We start from the raw sequence: 26,511 nt of genomic DNA, 5'->3' as shown, positions 1-26,511 counted from the left end.
TCCGCTTAGAAGCAATAGGCAGCAAAGCTTTTGCACTGATATCGTTCACAGTAAACGCAGGCATATGCGCAATATAAAGCACATCACCTAGTCTGCTGGATGCCTGGATTCAATAACTAAACACACAGCTTCTCTGTTTAGCTGACAATCACCTCGAAAGAGCTCCATTTAGGAGTACACTTCTTGGTCAACTGCTTTTCACAATTCTGCTAGGAAAGAAACTTCTATAAAGTCATGCAGAAAAAGGCTTATGAATGCAATTATTCTCACATTTCTTATAATTATAAGCAGATTTTGTCTGCAATCCTACACATCCTAACCTTGGCATACAAAGGAGGTAAAAGTAAAGGACCCCTGACAGTTAAGTCCAGTCACGAATGACTCTGGAGTTGCGGTAAAGCTCATCTCGCTTTACTGGCCGAGGGAGCCGGCGTACAGCTTCCAGGTCATGTGGCCTGCATGACTAACACATTTCTGGCAAAACCAGAGCAGCACATGGAGACGCCGCTTACCTTCTCACCGGAGCGGTACCTATTTATCTCCTTGCACTTTTTGGCATGCTTTCGAACTGCTAGGTTGGCAGGAGCTGGGACTGAGCAACAGGAGCTTACCCCGTCACAGGGAATCGAACCGCCGACCTTCCGATCAGCAAGCCCTAGGCTCTGTGGTTTAGACCACAGCGCCACCCGCATCCTAACCTTGGCATAAGCTCCACTAAATGCAGTGGGGACAGAAGCAAGCATGCATAGGGTTGATTGCCTAGTAAAAAAAGGAGGGGACAGGCACCTTCCCACCCTTAAAAAATATCAGTGAGCAACTACACATTACAGTGGTACCTCGGGTTAAGTACTTAATTCGTTCCGGAGGTCCGTACTTAACCTGAAACTGTTCTTAACCTGAAGCACCACTTTAGCTAATGGGGACTCCTGCTGCTGCCACGCCGCCGGAGCACGATTTCTGTTCTCATCCTGAAGCAAAGTTCTTAACCTGAAGCACTATTTCTGGGTTAGCAGAGTCTGTAACCTGAAGCGTATGTAACCCGAGGTACCACTGTACATGCAATGAGGACTATTTCTGAAAGTATCCCCATTCGTGCAAGGGTGTCATGCAATGGTAAGAGTGCCAAAACATTAGAGGAAGAGACGAACTGCCATCTTCAGTGCCAGCCCCACTGGGTCACATATGAGTATTCCCACCAAAACAATAAGAGTACAGTGGTGCCCCGCAAGACGAATGCCTCACAAGATGGAAAGCCCGCTAGACGAAAGGGTTTTCCGTTTTTGAGCTGCTTCGCAAGACGAATTTCCCTATGGGCTTGCTTTGCAAGACGAAAACGTCTTGCAAGTGTTCCGGTTTTTTTTCCGCTCCCCCCCCCCTTTTTCTAAGCTGCTAAGCCACTAATAGCCTTTTAGCCGCTAATCCACTAAGCCTTTAATAGCCGCTAAACCGCTAATAGCCGCTAATAGCGCTAATCCGCTAAGCCGCTAATAGGGTTGCTTCGCAAGACAAAAAACCGCTAGACGAAGAGACTCGCGGAACGGATTAATTTCGTCTTGCGAGGCACCACTGTATGCGAAGAAGGCCCTTTCCTAGGCCACCTGAATGCGCAGTTTCAGAACAAAATGTTCTAGAAGGCAGCATGTGCCTCTGAAGTACTGTACTTGCAACCCATTCTTCTGGTTAAGCTGACACAGTTAAAAGGGGAGCCGATGCCTTCATCTCAAGGTCTAGACAAGAGGCCTGTAGCCTCTGACAACAAATAACTGAGAGAACTACCGTTTTCAGGGGACCTCTCCTCCAGCACAGACTGTTCCTAAGCACCCATCTCCTCACAAACTCAGATGAAGCAAGGAACAGTCAAAGGAGACAGAGCCATAACTCAGTGGCACCGCACAGGATTTGCATTCAGAATGTGCCAGCTACAATTCTTTCGCATCTCCAGTCAAGGGATCTTAGGCAACGGGGCTGCAGAAAATGGCCAGTGGTAGCAGCTCAGTGGTAGGCTATCTGCTTTTTGCATGCAGAAGGGCAAAGGCTAAAGCCCCAGGATCTCCAGGCAGGACTAGCAGGAGGTGCCTGACTGAAACCCCGGAGAACCTCTGCCAGTCAATTCCCATCATCCCTGACCACTGGTCCTGCTAGCTAGGGATCATGGGAGTTGTAGTCCCAAAACATCTGGAGGGCCAAGTTTGCCTGTGCCTGCATTAAGCCCACAAGTTACGCTCATGTTTTCTTACACGACCTTATGCAGGCAACTGAAAAATAAATAAATACATTTGAAAAACATGGGAAAGATCAAAATAAGCGGTAGTAAAATGTCAGGAAGAGACAGGAGAGCACATGACTTAAGCGCATCATGCCAGGCCTTTCTACAATGCATGCACAGGACAGACTGCTGCTGACAATTCTCTTCTTCTTCCAAGGTGAGCTGTGCAGGATCACAGTTGGACAGGGTCCTCTGGTGCAAAAGTGCTCAGAACAACTGGTCCCTTCGGAAAGGATCTGGCAGGAGGAATCCTTGGGAAGCAGCTGTGCCATGTGACAACCATCTACACTCCAAACATCTATCTATTTGAAGACACAACTGAACAGGGGCCTGCAAGGTTCAGGGTTGCTTGACCCAAGGTAGTGTCACCAGCAAGACCCTCCTGACACGGATCCATCAGTGCCCCTTGGTTCCAAGTCAGATCCAGGGACAGGAGCTGGAAGCCACTGACATCGTCAGTCAGAGACCACTTTCTCTGGCAGAGGCTACAGATCTGGTGGATGAACGCTTCAGCTTCCAGAGGGGAATATGCATGAGGAAATGAACATTAACGCCTCATACAGCTTTCTAAAATTACAGAAATCAGGCAACGATTAACCCAAGTTCAAACAGAACCTAGCCTATTCCTTCAGTAACCCATTTCATTGTTATATCACACGCTTCCTGGTCCAAGTCCACCATTCGGTCACAAGGCGAGGCCTTGGCTCTAACCTCCGGTTCGCAATGACCACGGGAAAGTCAAGGCGCGTCCGCCCATGCTCCCTTTCTGCCCAACCTCTTGCAGCTCGGGACTCTTCCATTTCTTGAAACGAAATGGAAATGACTAACCTATGAGATCACACTGAGCTCCTCCAAGGAAAAGCCGGGAGATAGACATAATAAAGAAATAAAAATGCACACCAAAAGATAATGCGAGTACATTCCAATAGAACACGATGCTATGCCCACATTGTGCAATTGCAAGCGTTTATTGTCATAGGGCAACCTTCTGAGAGGAAGTGTCAGGAAATTAGCAAGACAGGGAGCAGCCTCACAGAGTCAGGCCATTGGTCCACCCAGCTCAGTACTGTCTGCTCAGGCAGGTAAAGGTTCTCCAGGGTTCCAGGCACGTGACTCTCCCAGGCCTGCCTGGAGTGGCCACCAAGGATTGAACCTGTGACTTTCCGCTCCCAAGCTATGGTGGCCCTTTCCCATACAGTGGTACCTCGCAAGACGAATGCCTCGCAAGACGAATGCCTCGCAAGACGAAAGAGTTTTCCGTTTTTTGAGTCGTTCCGCAAGACGAATTTCCCTATGGGCTTGCTTCGCAAGACGAAACGTCTTGCGAGTTCTTGCGAGTTTGTTTCCTTTTTCTTAAAGCCCCTAAGCCGCTAAGCCGTTAATAGCCGCTAAACCGCTAATAGCCGTGCTTCGCAAGACGGAAAAACCGCAAGACGAAGAGACTCGCGGAACGGATTAATTTCGTCTTGCGAGGCACCACTGTATTTAAGGTTCCCAATGCCAGTTGTGGCTGCTTTCATACAGATCGCTTTATTTAGTTTCATCTCCAAATCTGGCCTTGGGTATTCCTAAAAATCTAAGACAGGTACCTGCCTACCATCATTTTGCCTTGGATATGAGAAAATGAATATGACCATTCATATGTGCTATTACTGTTTGCAACTTCTATCCTTCTCAAACAACATGGCCAGAGACTCACACCCCTAATTTGGCATCTGTGTTGCGTGGCCTTATTTACTGCTGTTATGTTGAAGATAACACATCATGTCCTTCAGCATTACTACACTTAAATTATCTCAAAAAAGATAAAACACAATGGAAATTCCCCAAAGGTACTTTACTAATCTTTCAAAAAAGAGAGAGAGAGAGATGAACTGGGCCTATTTACACTGCAGAATGAAAAGGTTCTGGGGATTAAAGTGAATTATCAGCAACTACGATTCCCAGAATGCTTTGAAGAAAGCCGTGACAGTTATGCCACTGTAAAACAAAAACAAAAAACAGGGATGTTTGTCCCGTGAATCTGCCCCCTGACCTTTCCTAGCCAAGTGTCCTGAATCGGACAGGCACAAAAATAAACTGTGATCATTTCCGTGGGAAAGATGACAGAATTCCCACCTCTATGCTAAAGTGAGGGTCTCCCCCCACAAGATAAGGGCTTTTCTGCATGAATGTGTTAAGACTAAAAATATGGTTGTCCTTCAGACAAAAAAGCCAAGGGGCAATGGCTAGTCCTAGAGGCAGATTTACTAAAGGAAGCATCATCTAGGTCTTGCACTCCAGTTACGTAGCATGGATCTGGCAAGGAGGAGAGCAGCGTGGGAGAGACACAATCGGATTCCAAGTTGAAATTGCCTAATGTGCCTCCATCAGGACTACTCAAAAGGAGGTAAAGGTACCCCTGACCGTTAGGTCCAGTTGTGGACGACTCTGGGGTTGCAGCGCTCATCTTGCTCTATGGGCCGAGGGAGCCAGCGTTTGTCCGCAGACAGTTTCCAGGTCATGTGGCCAGCATGACTAAGCCACTTCTGGCAAACCAGAGCAGCGCATGGAAATGCCGTTTACCTTCCTGCCGGAGTGGTACCCATTTATCTACTTGCTCTGGTGTGCTTTTGAACTGCTAGATTGGCAGGAGCTGGGACAGAGCAACGGGAGCTCACCCCATTGCGGGAATTTGAACCGCCGACCTTCTGATCAGCAAGCCCTAGGCTCTGTGGTTTAACCCACAGCGCCACCCGCATCCCTGACACTCAAAAGGAGACATGTGGCCAAAAAGACACCACTGTATTGCCGAAGGTGAGGGGATGTAGGGCATCTATGAGAACTGTGGAAAGGATTTGGCAGGGGAGGCATAATAGTTAGGAAATAATGAGGGACCCGGTTGCAGCAACAGTTCTCAGTTACCACACTGACAGAATATTGCCAAGAAAGAGCTCAAATGTCACTATTGAGTAATCCACAACGCAGGACTGTCGTCAATTTTTGTACCCCAAGATTGAAAGGTGACAATTCCATTAATCAGGGTTGTGCTTTTCCTTAAAAAAAAAAAAGAGGCACTGAACTCTTCAAATGGAAATCATGACCAAGCAGCAGAATGAAAATTTAGTCAAGGCAGTTTCTAAGGGTGAATAAGTTTTGAAAACAATAAGCCAGCCATAAATCACCAATTGCTGCAGATTTTCTTTTACAATTGAAGGCACTTAGCAAGTAGAGGCTGTTCCTTTAAATAGCACTCACAGTGGCCTATGCAAAGGCTCTGGGTATCTAATTTGCACGTCATTCATGGTTCCTGCAGATTAAATATGATGCACAATATGATGCAACAGACAACCCACAATGAACTTGGGGGGGGGGGGGCTTGCCTCACCTTCCTTTGAGCAAAACCTCTACCAACCCAAATAACGAGTACACAATAAAGCAGAAAGGTTGTGGGCAAAACAGGCCCCAGAGTTTGCTCAAGGGACTTAAGCCTGGGGAGACCCACCATGGCTTATGTCTACAGCACAAGCCAAGGACCTCCGACTGTGACCAAGATACATCTTCTGTAGCTTCAGTAACAAACCCATCAGGCAGGCGTATGATGAGCGGACATGAAAACAAGTGGCCGAGCTTTCTTAGCACCATGGGAGCAGCACCCATATGTAACCCTAAGCCTATGCTAGTTTGGGGTGGCCTGTGAGTGCAACACAACCATCCTGCCATTTTCTTCTTGAGCCGTAACTGTGCAAGGTGACATGCAAACACACACACACACACCGCAACTGTAATTCTCAATGTCTGAAAGTGACCTCTGTATAGTGATTATAACATAGTGATTACTATATAGTGATTATAAAGGCAGTTGCTAGAACTCTTGTTTAAGTTGCCCAATCCAGACTTTTAAATAGCCATTTGCCAACCTTGTGTAGGAGTTGCCTCCAAGTAAATCTTCAGGGAAGATTCTGTAAACAGAGCGAGAGTTGTCTCCTTCTCTTCTCCTCTCATGCTGTTGACTTACATTGGTCTGCATGGGGCAGACTGACTAATAGTTTCTGCAGACATATTGTCTGTAGACACCCATGAGCGTTTTGTTACAGGTCCCCACTTATTCTAATATTGAACCTGATCAATTTCCCACAGCATAGCCAACCACAGATAGGAACTCCCCAGGTATGCAAAAGTCTTAATTTCACAAACTAATAAAGAGAAAGACAACCCAAGAGAGCCTGACAAGGACTTAGCGTGCTCACTGCCCCCAGGAGCCAAAAACAGAGGGCACTTCTTCCAGAGGAAATGTGGGGGGGGGGAGAGAATTGTTTAAGAGAAGACTCCTGCACCTCAGCTGAATGAGCCCCCATATCGCTCTGGCTCATGTGAGCAGGAGGTATGGGGAATTCCTCAAAGGTGCAGGCAGGCAGAAGGAGCCTGAGAAGGTGCCAGAACCTTCTCAGACTCCATCTTCCTGCCTGCAGCTTTGCCATCTGCATGCCTGGCATGACGTATCACCAGCTCAAATTGTCTGAAACCGGCATTGCCATCTGAACCCCAACACAATTTCAACACAGTTTCAGACAATTTACCAATATATTGGTGGCCTCAACCTGAATGTATATTGCCTTCCTTCCCTTCCTTGCATTGTACCATTCAAATTTGGTGCCAGATGAATACCTTCCTGAATACCTGGCCCTAACCCACAACATTCGGGACAAGAAGGCAACTGCGCTATAGCATTGTCCTGCTGAAGTTCAGGGACAGGTGAGCAGGAATTTATTCACCAAGGCCTGCAACACAACAGGTTTGCACTATTTGGAAGGATGTTAAAAATCCTAGTTCATCAAACCCTCGCAGACTCTGCAATGGTCTTTAACATTTTCCTTTTTCCTTTCCCATTGAAGTAAGGGGGCAAAGACTAAAATAATCTCAAGGGACCTTAAACCCCAGCCCCACCAACACTCATTCCCCTCCAACTAATACTTTAGCCAATTAATCTGCTGATTAAAGCACACAGACTTAATTAAGTTCATTAACTTTGCACCCCTAAATTCAGAGCCAAAACCACACCCAAGATGCCTGCATACAACTAAAGGTGTTGGTTCACTTTGCCTATCTATAGGATCAAAAGCCTTTTAGCGAAACAGCCCCAGTGAATTCTTCGCCTTGCAAAAATATTCTTTAGGGTTCCAGACGTGCCAAAGTACGATTTGCTTGGAATTTCTGTTGAACTATCTTTGACGGCACAGTATTTACATTTGGGGATTCTTGAAATTGTTTAGACTTGGCAAGCTTCTCTCATTACGTCACTGCCACAATATGATTACTACTGCTTGGTGCCCTGAGCCAGGCAATGAGGACATCCTGCTCTCCCCGTCTCAAGGCCAACACAAAAGAGCAGCCTTAGAAACAGAGATATAAAAGCAAGGAGCCAAATGGCACCTTAAACCTAAATTATGGTGGCCACAACTATATGTCTAGGCGCAGTTTTTAAAAACAAGATTACAAAGCAAATGAAGACAAGGTGGGGGTTCTAGCTGAAGATGGAATAAATGCTGTGCGCAAAACAAAAGCTCTTTTAAAATACAGAAGCAATCAAGTGGAAAAGCAGTCTATAAGAGATGTGACTGCAGTTTCATTCTAGCAAAACTAAAAAACCTCTTGTACCCAATTAGAGGGGTAGTTTGCCAAAACCTGTATCTTTATAAATTTGTGAACAACTTTGCGTAGAAAACTTATTTGGTTATTTTTTATATTTTTTTTGCAATTTGGAGAGTTTGAGCCAGCCATAACAAAACACGTCATACAGAGAGCACAATGGGACTTGAATTTAGATATGTATAGGACAATAACAGCCAATGAACTTCATGGCTGAGAGGGGATTTGAACCCAGGTCTCCCAGGTTCTAGTCCTACAGACACTCCAACCACTAAGGCAAAGGTTAGGTCCAGTAAAAGGTGACTATCGGGTACAGAGCTCATCTGGCTTTCAAGCCGAGGGAGCTGGCGTTTGTCCGGCTCATTCACTCAGTTTGGAGAGATCCTTTTGGTTTGGAGAGATCACAGCCTCTTTTAGTTAAAAACTACCCTGAACAATTTGGTGTCATCAGCAGACTTTGCTAACTCATCTCCAAAAAGGTCTAGAAAGATGCCGTGTCTCGTGCTGCAGACTGGGTTAAAAAAACAGACCACACACACCCAGTACATCTCACTCACACAACCTCCATTCCTAGAAAAAACGATACAGCAAAATTCAAATAAAGGGGACAAACCTTTATTCTTCCAAGCAAGCCAGCAAACATATTATTATGAGAAGAAATGAGAGGGAAAGCAAAAAAAGTGGGACTTCTTTACTGCCAGAGCCATTTCGCTTTTGAGAAGAAGCCCCACAAGCAATAAACTGATTTAACAGTTTGGAGCTTGTGTTTGTTTGCAAACTTCAACGTGTCTCACAGAAAAACTGGAGGGGTGAAAATCTGCAAGATCTCTTCTTGCTCCCCGTCCCCACCCTGCAAGAGAGAAGCAATCTATTGGTTTGCAAACCGCAATGTGTTTCTATCTGCAAAGTGTGAGATTTAAGGGGAGGGATGAAAATCTGCCAGATCTCCCTTTCTGCCCAGTGCCCCCTACCCCTTCTTCAGAGTTTGCTTACTTATGCAAATTGTACAACAATGAAAAATGTTCCCTCTGCCCAGGGAAAGGAGATTTTGGTCGCAAACCACATGACTGGAAATCCTGACTTGGTCACCAGGGGGCGCTCCCGAGTCGCAGAGAGCCAATGGCGATGGGTGAATTTCGAACGCTGACCAAGAGGTATGGTCAAACGTCAGATAATACTGCTCTTCTAACGCCTTCGCCCGTCCAACACAAAGCAATGTGTGCTGGAAATCTTTCCACTATTATTATTTTTCTGAGAAAATTCAGAAATAGATTGTTTTCATGCAAATCAAAACACAATAGTACTCAGATTGTACTACGAGGATGAATACTAAAGAATGCAACGTGGTTATTAAGTTTTCTGGTGACTTGGAAGCACATATAATTTTTTATGTACACTGCTCTTCAGGTGTACTAAAAGTAGCATGCTACACATTTGCAAAACCTTCATTACCCACCCTTAAGTGTAAAGGAATTACCGTATTTTTTGCTCTATAAGACTCACTTTTTCCCTCCTAAAAAGTAAGGGGAAATGTGTGTGCGTCTTATGGAGCGAATGCAGGCTGCGCAGCTATCCCAGAAGCCAGAGCAGCAAGAGGGATTGTTGCTTTCACTGCGCAGTGATCCCTCTTGCTGTTCTGGCTTCTGAGATTCAGAATATATTTTTTCTTGTCTTCCTCCTCCAAAAACTAGGTGCGTCTTGTGGTCTGGTGCGTCTTATAGAGCGAAAAATACGGTATATGCTACTGAGCATGTGAATGCAATTCAAGTCTCTCCACTCCTTTTTCGATGCTTAATTCCCATTTCCAACGATAACCAAATTTAAGACCCTTTGCTCTTATTCATGCCCTTTGCTAGGCATGCCTTTCCCTCCTTCACTACACTTCCCTGACTGACAACTACAGATCAAAAATTCCTAGGAGCAGAGATCTGTCTGTTATTGCATATGCGCAACTATTGTAGACTTATACTGTATGTCAATACAGGTAAGCCAATCAAAATAATTTCCAAGTACAGCTTTGAATTTGAATCTAAACATTTAAACCCTGCTAAGTACATTTTGAGTGTTTCCCCTTTACCAAATGTTTCATTCCTCCTACTTTGGGCTACCAGAAAACTTCTGAGATATTTATACAGCAAGTAATGGTTCGTGTTTATTAAACAAAACTTTTACGAGTCATTATGTCCAACATGCTGGATCAGATCTATTTAGGGCTGCAGATAAACCACCCCATGTCACTGGCCAAAAGGGGGAGAAAGTAGCCGATATTTCCCAGTGACTGTGGAGAAGGCAAGGCCATTTGCCACGCGTGGTTGAGGGAAAGGCCCATGGCGCAACGATAAAGCACAAGTTTTGTCAACAGAAAATCCCAGGTTCAATCCCTGACGTTTCCTGTTAAAGATCTCACGTTGCAGAACAGCCTGTGCTCAAAGACTCTGGAGTGTTGTTGCTGCCAAAGGAGGCCGTACTTGGCTGTTCCACCAATGCTCTCAACTCAGGGCAAGGCAAATCCGCAGATCCAGGGCCAAGAGTTCTGCTGGAAGGAGAGCAGGCATGCAACACAGACAGAGGAATATTTAGGGTCCCATGCGTCCCACTGGCACCCTCCCCCCGGAAAAATCACTTTACTGCAACAGCTACGCTACTTGTCTAAACCTTACTGCTCAAAAGAAATTACCCTCCTAAAAAGTAAGGGGAAATGTGTGTGCGCCTTATGGAGCGAATGCAGGCTGCGCAGCTATCCCAGAAGCCAGAACAGCAAGAGGGATTGCTGCTTTCACTGCGCAGCGATCCCTCTTGCTGTTCTGGCTTCTGAGATTCAGAATATTTTTTTTCTTGTTTTCCTCCTCCAAAAACTAGGTGCGTCTTGTGGTCTGGTGCGTCTTATAGAGCGAAAAATACGGTGATTACTGCTCCATGTAATTTAATGGCGTAAGAACTAAAGAAAGAAAGAAAGAAGTAACGCTGTGGTCCCTGCTAGGGTTCATCATTAGCTATGGTGAGGGGCAGGGTTCAAAATTAGCAGGGCGCCAGGGGCATTTTGAGCCTAAAGGTTTTCCACTTGCGAGCACCTCAAAAAGTCTGGGTGTCATTTTTTGTGCTTGGCTGATATTCAAGGATTAACTGAAATGTATGTGCTTTGAAGACTCAAAGTATATGCTAAGGCATGGGTAGGCAAACTAAGGCCCGGGGACTAGATTCAGCCCGCCAATGGTCTGGGAATCAGCGTGTTTTTACATGAGTAGAAAGTGTCCTTTTATTTAAAATGCATCTCTGAGTTATTTGTGGGGCATAGGAATTCGTTCATTTTTTTCTTCAAAATATAGTCCGGTCCCCCACAAGGTCTGAGGGACAGTGGACTGGCCCCCGGCTGAAAAAGAGAGACAATATGTTAAGGAGTTTAACAATAAAGAGTACAGTGGTACCTCGCAAGACGAAAAACGCGCAAGACGAAAGAGTTTTCCGTTTTTTGAGTCGTTCCGCAAGACGAATTTCCCTATGGGCTTGCTTCGCAAGACGAAATGTCTTGCGAGTTCTTGCAGGTTTGTTTCCTTTTTCTTAAAGCCGCTAAGCCGTTAATAGCTGCTAAGCCGCTAATAGCCGCTAATAGTCGTGCTTCGCAAAACGAAAAAACCGCAAGACGAAGAGACTCGCGGAACGGATTAATTTCGTCTTGAGAGGCACCACTGTAGAGTGTTTTGAAAACTGAAGTATGGTACCAATATTTTTATTATAAACACCAAATTAAACATGTACAGTGGTACCTCGGGTTAAGAACTTAATTTGTTCTGGAGGTCTGTTCTTAACCTAAAACTGTTCTTAACCTGAAGCACCACTTTAGCTAATGGGGCCTCCCGCCGCCACCGCACGATTTCTGTTCTCATCCTGATGCAAAGTTCTTAACCTGAGGTACTATTTCTGGGTTAGCGGAGTCTGTAACCTGAAGCGTCTGTAACCCAAGGTACCACTGTATTAACAATTTCTGTTAAAAATGTGATATTAACAACGTGTCACTTATGAGAATTTTGTATTACTTCATGCTTATCAAAATAATATATAAAAAGTGTTGCCGAGCCTGCACACACCCCAATGGCGACTAGACAATTGTTTTAGCGCCCACAACCCAGGTCCCAGGAGCCATTTGGTTCCTAGCTTTTCTATCTTGGGACTCAGCTAGACTGGTAAAAAAAAAGCGATTTATATGCACCGTATGTGCGATACAACACTGTGCCACCAGATTGCGAAGTGGAGTCCCATTTTTCTCTAACTGTTTTCCCTATTTAAACTTACATTGCTTTAAACTGAAACGCTTCTTTGATGTGTCTAGTATCCAGCCCCCGTTTCTAGCACCGGTGAGAAGTGTATACAATAATGCATGTTGTGGAGAAAGTGCATACAGATAAGTTTTTTCCTCTTTCGTAATAATAAATAATAATAATAATTTATTATTTATACCCCGCCCATCTGGCTGAGTCTCCCCAGCCACTCTGGGCGGCTCCCAATCAAATGTTAAAAACAGTACAGCATTAAATATTAAAAACTTCCCTTCAGATGTCTTTTAATACCAGGACCTGGAGTCATGCACTGAAAGCAAATGGTGGAATATACACAGAGCTATGGAATTCATTCTCACAAAGATGCAGAGATGGTCACCAAAATGGACTGCTTTCCAAGAGACCTAGATATATCAATGGATGATAGGGGACCATCGTGGCTTGCTTGCAGTTATGACAACTGCAGGCAACCTCCAGCATCAGAGGAGGCAGACTTCTGAAAGCCAGGTGCTAGGGAACAATAGCAGGAGGGCTGCGTGGGCTTCCCGTGGGCATCTGGTTAGCCACTGGTTGCCGGGCCTTTGATGCAGCGGAACTCAACCTTCCCCATCTCCCACTGCCAAAACGCCAATCAGGCCCACAACTCCTTCGTGGTGCATGCTCTAGTTATCTCCCGCTTGGACCACTGCAATGCGCTCTACGTGGGGCTACCTTTGAAGGTGACCTGGAAACTACAACTAATCCAGAATGCGGCAGCTAGACTCGTCACCAAGACTACATAACACCGGTCTTGAAAGACCTACACTGGCTCCCAGTACATTTCCGAGCTCAATTCAAAGTGTTGGTGCTGACCTTTAAAGCCCTAAACGGCCTCGGCCCAGTATACCTGAAGGAGCGTCTCCACCCCCATCGTTCTACCCGGACACTGAGGTCCAGCGCCGAGTTCCTTCTGGCAGTTCCCTCATTGCGAGAAGCAAAGCTACAGGGAACCAGGCAGAGGGCCTTCTCGGTAGTGGCGCCCGTCCTGTGGAACGCCCTCCCACCAGATGTCAAAGAGATAAACAACTACCTGACATTCAGAAGACACCTGAAGGCAGCCCTGTTCTGGGAAGTTTTCAATGTGTGACATTTTAATGTATTTTTAATCTTTGTTGGAAGCCACCCAGAGTGGCTGGGGAAACCCAGCCAGATGGGCGGGGTTGTTGTTGTTTAGTCGTGTCCGACTCTTTGTGACCCCCTGGACCAGAGCACGCCAGGCACTCCTGTCTTCCACTGCCTCCCGCAGTTTGGTCAAACTCATGTTGGTAGCTTCAAGAACACTGTCCAACCATCTCATCCTCTGTCATCCCTTTCTCCTTGTGCCCTCCATCTTTCCCAACATCAGGGTCTTTTCCAGGGAGTCTTCTCTTCTCATGAGGTGGCCAAAGTCTTGGAGCCTCAGCATCACGATCTGTCCTTCCAGTGAGCACGCAGGGCTGATTTCCTTCAGAATGGATGCGTTTGATCTTCTTGCAGTCCATGGGACTCTCAAGAGTCTCCTCCAGCACCATAATTCAAAAGGATTTTGAATTATGTTTTGATGGGTGGGGTACAAATAATAATAAATTATTATTATTATTATTATTATTATTATTATTATTATTATTATTATTATTCGTTTCACCAGCACGGCAGAACTAGGCGCAGCACCCACTGGGTCCAAGATACAGCCAAGGGGAGCACTAGAGGGGACTGCAGCTAACAGTGTTGCCCACACCTTCTCAGAACAGCTACTGAATGGTTGTGCACAAAGAGTTCCACGGTCTCTGCCTACTTTCTGTAAGCAGGGTAACAGATGCAATGGGAAAAATCAGTGCCTCTATATATCTATCTACCGTATTTTTTGCTCCATAACACTCACTTTTTTCCTCCTAGAAAGTAAGGGGAAATGTCTGTGCGTGTTATGGAGGGAATGCCTACAGGTGGCAGGGGGGATCTGCTGCAGTCGTGAGCAGAGGATCCATGGTTCCCCTTCCTTCCCTCCTCCGTGGCTCGCTTTGCTCGCTTTGAAACAGCAAAGCGGGAGAAGAGCCACTGAGTGGGGAGAAGAGAGGGACAGAGAGCCTGGTTACAAAGCACAGATCCACATAGATCCTCAGGATTTTTGCACTGGGTCACCCCAAATTCACCATCAGATCACATAGCATGTCCATGGCTACAGCTTGCACCAAAAAAATCATGCACCCACTGTTGCCTGGGCCGCAGTGGTGCAAAAACGTGGTTACAAAGCATGGATCCACATGGATCCTCAGGATTTTTGCATTGGGCTACCCCAAACTCACTGTCAGATCACATGTCTGTGGCCACAGCATGAACCACAAAAATCATACATCCACTGTTTCGTTTAGAATATTTTTTTCTTCTTCTTTTCCTCTAAAAACTATGTGCGTGTTATGGTCGGGTGCGTGTTATAGAGCGAAAAATACTTAAGATGGTTCACAGATAAAACAGGAACTGTTAAAAACATTGGGGGGGGACGACAATAACTGTAAAACAAGTAAATATTAATAGGATTAAACTGCATGTAGCTCCCTTGGTAAAGCGTGAGAGTCTTAATCTTAGGGCCGTGCATTCGAGCCCCACATTGGGCAAAAGACTTTTAGAAGATGTGAAGGCAGCCCTGTTTAGGGAAGCTTTTAAGGTTTAACAGACCACTGTATTTTAATACTTTGTTGGAAGCCACCCAGAGTGGCTGGGGAGATGCAGCCAGATGGACAGGGTATAAATAATACATTATTATTATTATTATTATTATTATTATTATTATTATTATTATTTCCTGCATTGCAGGTAGTTGGGACAAGATGACCCTCATGGATAATAATAATAATTTATTGTTTATACCCTGCCTATCTGGCTGGGTTTCCCCAGCCAACAGAACACTAAAGTACAATAACCTATTGTATTGTACAATCCCTTCCAAATATACTATTCTATGATTCTCTCTCTATAAATATAAAAGATATATTAAAAACATAAATACAATAAAAACAGCATGGTACCAGCCCCCCATTCGAAGCAGTCAGTTCCCCAAAGCCTGTTGGAACAAGGACAACAAGGAAGGAGCCAGTCTGGCTTCTCTAGAGAGGGAGTCTGGGAGCAGCCTCCGAGAAGGCCCTGTCCTGCATCCCCACCAAGTGTGGATGGGGGGACGGGGACCGAGAGACGGACCTCCCCTGAAGATCTCAAAAGCTGAGCAGGTGCCTACAGAGGAACGCAGTCCTCCAGAGAGCTTGGACCTAAGCCTTGTAGAGCTTTGTGGGTCACAACCAGTGCCTGAATTTCCCCTGGAAACAGTCAGTCAGAGGAGATGTTCTAGCAAGGGAAACCGTCTGCTCCCTGTAACAAATGCCCATCAGCCCCAGCAAATCTAAGTGGTGGCATCTCTCCAGAGCCTGGCAAAACCTCAGGGAACACGCTGACTAGCATAGCCTCACAGGTTCGTCCACATGGAAGCAGGATACAGGCCTGTGGGCTTCTGCCCCCAGCCCTGGCAGCTCCTGGCAAGGGAACACTTTCACGTGGCTCTGCAACCCTGCCTGGAGCCCGATGCATTCTGACAACCGCCTACACGTGAAATGTTTCGCCCTTCGTTTTAAAAAGTTAAGCTTAGGCCACCTCCATCTTCACTCCCTGCCATCACTGGGGCGCCTGCCAAGATGGCTGCCCATCTGGCCAGAAAGGAACTGGAGCACCCTCAAGGGGCGACCCATCTTTACAACGAATCACGGTGCTCTCTTGCGGCAAGGGGAGGAGTAAGGTCCCTCTGCTCCACAGCCCTGCAGGGTCAGAAGGAGGCATCCCTGCTACGCTCTGCCAAGAAAGCTCCCGGCTTCGCTGCCGGGTAGGCCAGGTGCCCTAAACTCTCCCTAACTGGCCCTTTTTTATTTCATAAATTTCGTGCACCACTGGATTGCAGGAAAATACTTCAAAGTGGTTTACGAAAAAAGGTAAAACAATGAAATTATAACTAGAGGGTTTGCAACCATAATTTAAAACATATATGGACGGTAACTACATCCATTTCTGAAGGAAAATCTTAAGAGGACACGCCTCTGGAAGAAACACACAAAGTATTTATCACAGTTAGCTGGAGTTGCCAACCAGTCACAATATTGCGTTGTTCTATCCCAAGTAGAAATCAATGAACCTAAGTTAGCCAAGTCCATCAACCATCATGGGTCTACTCTGAGTAAGAAATGCCCTGGATACAAACCTTTCCTCTTGGGCCAGTTGTCAGAATTAGGGAACCAAGTCAAAGAAATAAATGTTCCAACAGAGCTGGGTTTGGTGTTAACATGCACACAAGGTCACCCTAAGCCTAAGGAAGTGGTGGGAGACTTAGTCATGCAACACAGGTGCGGGATGGAAAATCTTTCTGCTGAGAATGCAAACAGTGCTACTCCATATAGCTGCACGATATATATACAAAAAACATGTAGGATGGTGGCATCATTTTGCAGGATGCAGAACTTGTGAGGCATGTGCGTTGATTTCCTGCAGACATGCTGATGTGGCAACAAGCTTCAAATGAAATCCACACATCTCTCATTCAGCCTGCAAGCTCTTAACTTATCGGCCCAGCAGGAAAACCTGTGCAGGGCACTTACACCTTAAATAGATAGATAGATAGATAGATAGATAGATAGATAGATAGACAGACAGACAGACAGACAGACAGACAGACAGACCGAGGCCAAGGGGAGGGCAAGGCACAGAAAATGCAGTCACTTGCTTCAAAGGGAACATTCTGCACTGGGACTGAGAGATAGCTGGTTTTCAGCATTGTGATATATCACCAGCTAAACACTGCAATATACAGCAGTACCTCAGGTTAAGTACTTAATTCATTCTAGAGGTCTGTACTTAACCTGAAACTGTTCTTAACCTGAAGCACCACTTTAACTAATGGGGCCTCCTGCTGCTGCCGCGCCACCGGAGCACAATTTCTGTTCTCATCATGAAGCACTATTTCTGGGTTAGCGGAGTCTGTAACCTGAAGCGTATGTAACCTGAAGCGTATGTAACCCGAGGTACCACCTTACTGATAGATCACTATGTCTGAAATAAGGATGAAGCAATATAGAAGAATTGGCTGGCTTCAGTTTTTCTCACATTGTGATTTTTGCATACCGCACGCACATAGACACACACACACAGATATATATATTCACAATATATTCCCAGGTCAAAAATTATGAAGCTGATATCACGGTATAGACTTCAAACTGGTTTTGGATGATATATCGATATATTGCCCAGCTGTATTCTGCACGTGCTCAGGGTTGGTTCTCAGCCCTGAAGGTCCCAGAACGTTTGTTATGAAGAGGCAGAATACAGATCACAACTGACTAGGAAATCAGGACTGAGCTCCCGAGATAATTTACTGTGGGAAGAAAAATTAAGAGTCTTCGTGTGATTTGGCATGGAGCTTCTGGGATGAACAGGAATCATTGCTTCTGAGTAGATTTTGTAATTAATATAGGTACTGTGTTCTAATAAAAATGAGTGCTTCAGATAATTTGAGTACCATTTGACAAATCAAATGTCAAGCCTGATCTCCAATCTCTCCAATCACACGAGCTGCAGGGTAGATCACTTGGATAGAGAGAGTACATATCACAAATGCACACACACCTGGCATTTCTACACAGATTTTGTTCATGCCACCAAATCTGGAACCAACTGACACTTCAACTTATTCCCATATTAAATTGGTTCAGGTTCACATAAATCATGTTCCTGGGGGCAAATCTATGGCATCCCAAAGCAGGGCAAATTAATGTTCAAATTTGCCTTTCACCATAAACAGAACATAACAAGTTTTGTATTCAGTATAGAACACTGAAGATGCTACAGCCAGTGGCGTAGCGTGGGTTGTCAGCACCCGGGGCAAGGCAAGTAATTTGCGCCCCCTAACCCGTGGATTTGCGCCCCCTAACCCTAACCCCCAGATGTTGCACCCGGTGCGGCCGCCCCCCCCTGCACCCCCCACGCTACGCCACTGGCTACAGCTGGGCACTAGCATTCCTCGCCTAATTCAAGGAGAGAATGAGATTAGTCCACCAGGTACCACAAACATTAAGAAATAAGTAGATCTCTTTATTCCTCTTTGAGCCAAGCATCAGAACTCCCGCCAACTCTGAGCTAGTCAGAACTTATTCCAGAGAGAACAATCAAATGGTTGTGCAGCGGTTGCCAACCTTTTTGGGCCCGTGGGCACATTTGTGAACTACAGAAACTGTTGTGGGCACCGCAAAAACACACCACAATCGAGTCTATTTGCTACAATTCTATTGGCTTATCTCAACTCTAATTTTGGGAGGCGGGGCCTGCAGGTGCCAGAAAACACACCTGGCACCAACTTTGTCAACTGCTGCTGAACAAATCAGAAACTATAATGCTACTGAACATTTGTGCCCTGTCAAAATGCGTGCTCCCAATTTCTCAAATGTTTTATTCCCTTGTGAAAGAGGCTTCTGGTTTTTCTCCCTCATTCTCAGTGCGCTTAAGAATTTCAGTAGAATTTGATGAGTGTGGGGCTTGAGCTTTCCTGAACATTGCAGAGTTTTTCTTTCAGATAAACTTTACGCCAGCTCTGTGCAGCCTTTTCTGGGCTGCCCATATTTCCCAATCTGAAAAAGCCCCATGAGGGGAGCTCATGATACTTTCCACATGGCTTCAAATTGAAACACAAGGACTCAGGAAGGCTGCAGTGTTCAGGCCACTGGTCAGATGATCTGCAGAATTAAAGTAAGGAAATTCACCATCACGCCTCCCTTGGTCACCTTAAAAATAAGGTTAGTGCAAGAAGAAGAAGAAGAAGAAGAAGAAGAAGAAGAAGAGGAGGAGGAGGAGGAAGAAAAAGCTCAACCACCCATAAGAATTTCATCAAAATTCTCTCTGCCCTTTGATAACTTTTGAATGCAATTTATTTTCTTATTAATTGATGGAGAACCTTTTTTTTTTAAAAAAAAGCAGGTTTTTTAGTTCCACATTACTGAACTGGGTTCCCCATTGCTTGGCCTCCAACAGAACCAAAAAGGTAAGAGGATCACCTCAAACATATGCTCACCTGTAGAGGGACTTGTAGAGATATCTCTGAGGCAAGGCTCTGCTCTATTGATTTATCTTCATTATGAGCTTCCTGCCTCTACATGAACTGTTTCTGGACCCCTGTTTTGCTCTGTTTTAATTCCTCTTTTGTTATTGGTTGGGGAACAGATTGCAAAACTATAAATTAATTTCTTTTAAAAACTGAAAGCAAGCAAGTATGGACTGAAGCACTGATACAAAAAGACTCCCTTTTAAAAAGAGGCAGCATAGGAATCCTGGATCGCTAAAGCAACTTCTAAGAGATGCGAGCTGATTTATATCAGAGCTAATTGTTAAAACCGGCAGAGGCATAATTACAATAAAATGTTTGTTTCCATTCTGTTTAATACCAGCCTGTGCCTTCAGATTACAGGCTGGCGAGCCACAAGTTATCCTCTCCTAACTGGGCACTTGTCTAAAATAGATGCACTATTTTTAGCAAGGTACTTAAGTATCTCAACTACAGCCTGTGCAGCAAAAGGCTGACATATGTCACTTTCTCATTCCAGGAGGAAAAATTCAATATTAAAAACAAGTACACATGCAAGACATCTTGACCGGATGTCTTGGGCTTTCAGATATTGTTTTTAGTTCTGCCCTTAAAATAACAACATAAATATGGGAGGGAGGGTAAAAGAAAGGATGGACCGCCCATACAGGTTGATGAAGAGCCTACCGGGGGGGTGCGGAGAAGGGGGGGAAATGCCACAAAATACTTTCCCTGAGCCACAGCAATGATTCCTTTCATTTTCAATACAAGACTCTAGAATAGGCTTCTGAAAAAGGCTGATGGGCTCCAAGGGGCAGAGCTTTTTGACAGCCTTTCCCAATTCCGCTGATATTAGGTGGAACATATTAGTCCTATTGAAGTGTCCTAGAAACCAGGAAATGTAAAATACAAGATGGGGCACTCCAACCCCTATCTCCCAGTCTAAGTTGGAGGGCAGCCATCAGAAACAAGGAAGCCTTTGAGGCTGCTTCCCAACCAGTGCCTGATTTATAAGCTAAACAAGCTATAGCTTAGGGCCCCACTCTCTTGGGGGCCCCCAAAAAATTTAAAAGGGAAAAAACTGGATGTACATTTTGAAAATTTAAGATAAAAAACAAAAACAAAATCTACATACAACAACAACAGTGTTTTGTGTTGTGTAGGCTCCTATGATGTAAGTAATGGCCCCCGCCTGTTATATAAAGGGCCCCATCACCTTCAGTAGCTCATCAAACCTAAATCCGGCCCAGTTCCCAACTTGGGAGCAGGGCAGGATTGGCAGTGCCTCCAGAGTCCTTTTGCCCAAGCTCCGCCTTTACCTGCCCCACAGCTGACATCCTCTATAGGACATCAGGTGGAAGCCAGGTGGGGCTGGCTTGACCTTGTGGGCCTATTGGGTGGGGCAGGCGCACCTCACCAGGCCCGCGTTCCAGAGGCTCCTTGCCTCTGCTAGACACCTCATTGTCATTTAAGACCTCAATACTCAACCTAGAACTCTCTCCTGAATAGAACTATGGTTTTGCCACTTGCACAGTTAAGCTCTGAGCTACAGATAGAGATCGAGATATGAACCAAAGTAAGCAGTTGGGAGGAAAGGAGGGCATTTATTAAGCACTGCTCTATTTATTCAATCTGAAGCAATTCTGATAGCTTCGGGATTCCCCTTTGAGAAAAAATACATTTTAAAAATCACAGCCAATAAATAATATCTTTTTGCTTATTACATTTTAAAAAATAATCTTTTCACAGGGTGGGCACAGTTGGTAAAGGTAAAGGACCCCTGGCAATTAAGTCCAGTCACAAACAACTCTGGGGTTGTGGCGCTCATCTCGCTTTACTGGCCGAGGGAGCCGGCGTCCAGCTTCCGGGTCATGTGGCCAGCATGACTAAGCCGCTTCTGGCGAAACCAGAGCAGCGCACGGAAACGTCGTTTACCTTCCCGCTGGAGTGGTACCTATTTATCTACTTGCACTTTGACGTGCTTTCGAACTGCTAGGTGGGCAGGAGCTGGGAGTGAGCAACAGGAGCTTACCCCGTCATGGGGAATCGAACCGCCGACCTTCCGATCAGCAAGCCCTAGGCTCTGTGGTTTAGACCACAGCGCCACCCACATTTTTAAATTAAGGTTACCAGACATCCCCGTTTCCCGGGGACGGTCCCCAGATTTACAAATCAGTCCCCATACAAAATCAATTGAAGTTGAAAAGTGTCCCCGGATTCATTGAAAAAAATCTGGTAACCTTATTCTAAATATTACTTGTGTATTTTACGTTGTTTTATCATTGCTTTCAATGTTCATTTTTTTGTAAGTCACTCCAAAAAGCAACTAATAAATTCATCTTTTTCCAAACCAAAACTACTGTCATTCGCATATCCTCAGTTTTTATGCTGTTTATGTAAATGTGGAGATAAGCCATATCTCATTGTCTTTGAAGTGCAACCATATCCTCTCTTATAAGACACTCTCATTCAGTTGCCACCATCTGCGTCAAGAAATCTGTTTATCAAGGTATAAACATGAGCAAGTGGCAAATCCAGCTCCCCATTAGAGTGGTCTCATTCACATGCCAGGTTATGCCATGCAACATGGATTAATGTGCACAAATCAGTCACACTTGCTTCACTCCTGCTCACTCCATTTGGGAGCTAAGAAGCCACAAACCCTGGTTTAGCATTGCACACGAACCAGGAATTGTGGTTTGCTTCACTCTGAACCATGATAAGTTAAGGTCAGGGACAGTGGTTTCTGTCCTGCAGGAATCAGACAGACCACTGTGTAATAAGGGTGTAGCAGAAAAAACCAATATATATTGTACATGAACGAGGCCTAAGGAATCTGCAGCCCCTCAGAGGTTGTCACAGCTCCAGCTCCCATGGCGAATGGTCAGGGACAATGGGAGCTGTAGTCTAATGTCTGGAAGGCCAGTTTTTCCATCACTTCCTCTGCCCCATGGTACAACAATGAAGTTGCTTTTTGTTATTAGATTTTCCAGTTCACTCACAGTCTGCTGTCAGCAAAGGACTTAGTAGTAATCTCCAGCGCACTGCTAAGTTACACCATCCTGATCTGAGGCCACTTTCATTAGAATACTTGCTGTCATGATGATAGTTGGTCCAAACCGTTTCCCTTTAGAAGGCAGGTAGGCTAGGCAGCTATTTGAACAGCGTTCTTTCTGCTTGTCTAAAGACTAACAAAATATTCCTTTCAGATATGTGTATGGAGGTTTTCTGCTTCAGTAGAAGTTCTGGAGCAGAACGCAAACGGCATCTATTCTCAAGTCCAGATTCATGGATCCTATTGAAGATGACGGCCAGTACTTTGCTATAATGGGATATGCATTTGAATGTAGTCCATGAAGGCAGAGGTTCCTTTTGTGTTTAAATTGTTTTGTCTTCTTCCTTTAGAACATCTTATAAACACTCATAATTCCAAGCATCCAAAAGCTGAAAAAAGAATCTTCCAAAAGGAGACTACAGTCAATTGAGTTTCTCAATAACTGTTTGTGGCAATTTGGAAAACTAAAATTTGGAATCCTGTCACTTTTGGAAAGAAACTCTCTAGTTTTGGGAGTACATGTTTTTCTCCAACTGCTTTAAATATGTACACAGATCCCTATTTTCCCATTTTTCAGGACTGGGACCACTGATGCACAGCGCAAGGGAGCCTCAGAGACTTTCTTAATTATGCAGAGTTCCTTCTTCCTTCTCAGTGGCACTCCAACCGTAAGAAATTAAGGGAATTGGGAATCTGTGGGGTGTTTGTACAACATCTAGTGTGGCATCAAATGTTTAAACAATGTCTACCGGATCATCTCCATGAATAGGATATCCCTAGATTACTTCCCAGAATCCTCTGCAACACCCGGGGATTCCATAGCAGACCAGAAAACCTTCTTTGAAGTTAGAAAGTTTGGAAACTGGTACTACCAGTCTTTACTCACTGCTGCAGTTAGACACCAACTGACATTTCCCAACCTAAGCAATCAAGAAACAGACCATCCTGAAGTTGGATGGGCAAGCACTTCCAACTGCTGCATCAGCATTCTGATATTATTATGCCTTAAAACATCATGTAAAGCTCCAAATCCGCCAATGATTCAACATCAGAAAGACAGGCAAGAGGACAATCCAACCACAGAAAAATATTTTCAAGTCCTAATGATTTTGTGCAAGAAAGGAGGGAAAGGAGTTAAGCATGGGGGGTTGGACTCGATAGCCCTTGTGGTCTCTTCCAACTCTATGATTCTATGATTTGTTAAGCTCTGCTGAAATTAGTAAGAAGTCACCTAAGGCTATGTACACATTCGTGGAGAAAGCTCCATTTAACCTAATAGTTTATTCAGAAACAACTGCTTCTAAATGATCTACACAAGTTTAATATGTAGATTTGCCACCTTCACTTTGGCTAGATGCTACCTTGGAGGTATTTAAGCAGAGGCTGGATGGATCTGTCAGGGATGCCTTAGCTGTGATTCATGCATTGCCGGGGGTTGGACTGGATGACCCTCGGGGTCCCTTCGAACACTACAATGCTACGATCCTATGATCTCAACTGCACTTCTTTACTGCAGCTTGCTCTTACAGCAAGTCACTTGCCCCAGTATGCAAGAAAGAGAAACACATACAATGGAAATAGAAATGGCATCAACTATGGCAGAGGTTTCTAAACTGTGGCCTGTGCAAAGGCTGCACTTATTTTCCTCAGCGTGATAATGGAGGACTAAATTATCCAAAGGTTAACAAGCCCCTAGGCCAGGCTCCATGGTTCTCATAATTCAGCGCTGGTTTTGATGGCAATGGGAAAGAATGCTTTGCTTTTCACATCCCTCTACAAGATGGGATTTTCATCACTTGCCACCCTCAAATCCAAATACAAAAATAAGATGACTGCTGAACCCAACCCAAGGCTAAAGCTTACAAAGATTACGCCTGACGTTCGCTCAGAAAACATTTGCACCCACCACACCGGACAACAAGATCACAATTAATATAATGAGTTGCAAAGGTACTTTTGATTAGTAGAATGAGAAGTTTAAGTAGTCCAATAAGATGCCAAGAAAGGGGTTCATAAAATGAGTTTGGAAACTGTGCTAATGTAAAACAGTTGCTGTACCAACTTTACCAACACACCAATGCAAGGGCGCAAAAAGAAGCAACGTTTTCCCTCTGCCAAAGCAGGTAATGTTCAACAAATAGACAAGTGGGGGGGGGGGAGATTTGTAAGATGATGCTCCGAGTACACCCCCATGGATACCATCATCAAAACAGATGAAGAGGGAAGCAACAGCTGCCAAAGGACTGGGATATCTTTCTGCAAGCAGTGCCTACAAAACAGTAATAAGCAGCAGTAACCTTCAGAAGTGCCTTACATAATTTAAGGCCAGTTGGTGGCCCTGCATTGTGCAAGGAAACCAAGCACTTTTCACCCTTGCATTCATGCCAAGAAGCTCCCTGGGGGTGGGAGGGGGGGGAAGGCTTTTTCTAAAAAGATGCACCATAATTCTGCGACCTCCACCACTGCTCTGGTTATCCACCCTTCGGAAAAGGCGGCGAAGGGAAACAAAAAGTTTGGGGAATCCTTTTTGCCCAAAATATCCCGTGCCACACGCGCCATCGTCGCCAACAGACAGTCGTCGCAACACAGCGGCCACAACGTGGCTGGCAAACTCCGCCGGCGCAGCCCCGAAGCCGGCGCCTTCCCAGCTCAGCCGGGAGCCTCGTTTCTTACCGGACGAGGAGAGCCCGAGCTCTCTTCCGCCTCCGCCTCGGGCCAAAGCAGCCTCCCCTCGGGCACTTTCCCGGGACAAGCGCGGCCCCCGTCCCGCACCAAGGGCAGCGCGCGCCGGAGCGGCGGCGGCGATTGGGAGAGCCGGGCAAGCCCCTCCGCTCGGGAGGCGGCGGCGGAGGAGGAGGAGGAGGCGGGCTGGCTCCACCCTGGTTTTATGATGCAATGTGGAAAGGGCACCGAGGCTCCGGAGAAGTCTCGCCCGCCTTGAAAGGAGAAAAGAAAGAAAGAAAGGGGAAAAGAAGGCGAAAGCGACCCGAAAACCCGGGCGCCGCATCCCCCGGCCGCGCGCTTGGGGCGCCGCTTCTCCCCCCGCGCGCAGGTCCCCCTCGGGCGGCGGGGCCGCGCGCGCAAAGTTGCCCGGAGGGACGCGGCTGGCGAGCCATCCTGCGCGCGCTTCGCCAACTCGCCGGAAAGTCGGCAGCGCCTCCTTCCGAGCCCGCGCGGCCCGGATCGGCAGCTGCTGCGGCGGCGGAGGGGCGAGGAGGACTTCTCCGCTCCCGGGACGGGCAGAAACTTCCTCGCCTTTCTTAGGCAGAGGGGCCGCTGCGCGCCCGCCTCTCCGCCGCCGCCGCCACCGCCACCGCGCGGCCCCTTCCGCGGCTGTGCCCGCCGCCCGCCGCCCGCCCGCTCACCAGCAAGGACCCGGGTCCGGGCTCTGTCCCCGGCAGCCCTCGGCGCGCCCGCGTGGCTCCCGCTCGCCTTCCTGGCGCGGCTCTCCGAGCAAGTTTCGGACCGGCCGGGCAAGAGGGAGAGGGAGGGACCCGCCGAGACGGGAAGGGGCAGCTCTTCCTCCGGGAGGAAGGGGAGGGGGATGCACGGAAAGCGGGTGGGGGCAACGCCGCCCTGGAATTAAGCGCCCCCCCCCCGGGGCGGGAGAAGGGCAGCCAACCTGCGGCCGAGGCCGGCGAGCTGCCCTCCAGGCGTCCGTCCTCCGGCAACTCCGGGCTGCGCGCCGCCGCCGCCTTCTCCTGCTGCTGCTGCCGCTGCTGCCCGCGCTCGCCTCGCTCCTCAGCTGACTCGCCTTCCCCGCTCCCAGGCATCGCCTCCGCCTCCGCCGGGCTTTAAACCCTCCCCCGCCGCCGCCGCCGCCGTCCCCTCCCGCCGCTTGTTGCGCGCAGCCGCATCCGACGGCGCCCTGGGCGCGCGGGGAGCAGGCACCGGGCAAGCCGGCGGCCGAGCGGGCAGGAGGCGCGCGGGGAGGGCCCGGGTCGCCGCCGATGGGGCTCCCGGTCCAGGCGCGGCTAGCTGGCGGGGCGAGCCTTCCGCCTCGGGGACCCGGCGCGGGCCGGACTTTCTTGGCGGACTTTCTTGGCGGGGCGTTGGCGCCTGGGTGGTGGGCGCCGAGGGGCCGCTCCGCAAGGCGACGCCAGCCCCTTCCCCCTCCGGGCAGCCATGTTCTGGGCGGCCGGGCTGCGCGCGGCGAAGGGCCCTC

General features: G+C 46.8%; 1 protein-coding gene across 3 annotated transcripts in view; it reads right to left on the bottom strand.

Moving 5' to 3' along the window:
• GRB10 (growth factor receptor bound protein 10) overlaps window positions 1–26,102 on the bottom strand; it is a 91,932-nt gene extending 65,830 nt beyond the window's left edge. The window contains exon 1 of one of the 3 annotated variants that reach the window (XM_081166434.1): window positions 25,969–26,102. The gene's annotated coding sequence lies outside the window, so the exon portion shown is untranslated. Of the gene's footprint in view, window positions 1–25,019; window positions 25,169–25,711; window positions 25,821–25,968 lie in introns of those variants that run through there. The other 2 variants (XM_081166437.1, XM_081166436.1) reach the window with 2 other exon arrangements.
• Between the last annotated feature and the right edge of the window lie 409 nt (window positions 26,103–26,511).

Source organism: Podarcis bocagei (assembly GCF_964188305.1).
Source record: "Podarcis bocagei genome assembly, chromosome: 13".
In the NCBI taxonomy this organism is placed as follows: Eukaryota; Metazoa; Chordata; class Lepidosauria; order Squamata; family Lacertidae; genus Podarcis; species Podarcis bocagei.
This window is presented reverse-complemented; position numbering and strand designations above follow the sequence as displayed.